Raw genomic sequence first — 1964 nt, forward strand, 5'->3', positions numbered from 1 at the left:
AATGCAGTGACACCCCTTCTTTTGCCAGTTGAGCGGACATCAGGTACATCATCAAGTAAGGCACATCTTCTTATGCAGATGCTCATGTTGAGCTGCTGGAAGCGGTTTGTTGAGCATGTCAGCAATTTGATCATGTGTAGATACATATTGCAATTTAACAAAACCTTGTTTAACTAATTGCTTTATGTTTTGATAATGGATGTCAATGTGTCTGGACCTAGAACCTGTGAAATGTGACTCAGAAATATAAACCACCGATTCATTATCTTCCATCATGGTGATTGGTCGAATCGGACGTGTCCAGATATCTGTGACCAAAGCATCAAACCATGTTAGAGAATTACATGCATCTGAAACACAAGCATATTCAGCTTCAGTAGATGAACAAGAAACAAAACTCTGTTTTCTCACTTGCCAATAAACAGGACATCCATTCAGGAACATCATGTAACCTGAAGTACTTTTACGTCATTTCTTATCACTCGCCCAATCAGAATCTGCATAACAACATAATTCTGCATAATCATATGTGTTGATTCAAACAATAACTTCATATGTTTAGTGTGTTTTAGGTATTTCAATATCTTCTAACGCATGTCCAATGAAACTGTTTTGCCTTACCTACGTGTCGAGATAAGAGATTAATACTAAGTGCAATGTTGGGTCTGGTCCAACAACTAATGTACAACAGTGACCCAATGACTGAACGATAAAGTGTTTGATCCTCGAACTCAGGACTTGATTCATGTGTCAAGTTGTGAAAATCTGTCTGCATGGGTGTCTTTGTTGTGTTAGCATCCTTCATATTACAATGATGCAAAATGTGTTCAATTTTATCCTCTTGTGAAAGACTAAACCCCTTCTGTGTTTTGTCAATCTGAATTCCTAAGTAAGTGATAATATGACCTAAAGATTTCAATGTGAAATATCTCTGCAAAGCTTTATCAAAAATCTCACTCATTTTCTTATTTGGACCAATATAAACGATATCATCAACTTAAACAAGAACTATCTCATATGTATTGTTAGATCTTTTTGTGAACACGCACTCATCAGTTTCGGACTTAATAAAGCCCATTGAGTTCAGTTTGTCAGTAAGAGATAAGTACCACATTAAACCAGACTGTTTCAGACCATAAAGACTTTTGTTTAGAAACCAGGTATCCCGTTCTTGCTGTCGGAATCTTGGAAGACCTCTCACATAGATCTCTTCATCTAGGTCAGCATGTAGATAAGCCGTGTCAACATTGAACTGGAAAACCTCTAGTTGCAGTGGCTAAAGCAATTTTTACACTTTCAGTTCTGACTGCCGGTGAGTAGGTGTTTGTGTAGTCCTCAGGATAACATTGACCGAAACCCTGAGCTACAAGTCTGGCCTTGTAGAATGACTCACCATTTGTGTGAATGTGTCAGGAGGAAATGTAACATTGCAAATCAAAGGCAAGGGTGTTTTTGTCAGTTGCCACGAATATCGCTGTGGAGGGATTCCCTTAGTGACCCTCTTGGAACGTCTCGGAACAGCAGTCCATTCTTCTTCTGCTTCATCCTTGTTCCCACATTCGTCGCTAGCATCAGCATCCGCGGCTCGCGAAGATGGAACATCAGGTTGAGAAGAACTAGTGGAGGGAATCTTGGTCATCAGGCTGCGTGGCATCTACAACATCATCTCTAGGAAAATAAACTCCAGGATCATTGGAATGAATCCTGGACCAGTCAACATCTTCCTCAAAATTAACAGATTGGGAAATCACAATTACATGTTTAGAGTCAATAAATTTGCTCCATTTTGAATTATCATCAATACCCATAGATCTCAGTCTCTCTGCTGCTGGACCTCCTTTTCTTCTTTGAGCTAAGGGAATGTTCACCATAGCGTATGAACCAAAAATATGGAGGTTCTTGAGATCGGGCTTGTAGCCATATATCATGAAGAAAGGAGTATAATTTATTACACTGCTCCAAGT

Source organism: Natrix helvetica, assembly GCF_964273705.1.
Source record: "Natrix helvetica genome assembly, chromosome: 6".
Classification (NCBI taxonomy): domain Eukaryota; kingdom Metazoa; phylum Chordata; class Lepidosauria; order Squamata; family Natricidae; genus Natrix; species Natrix helvetica.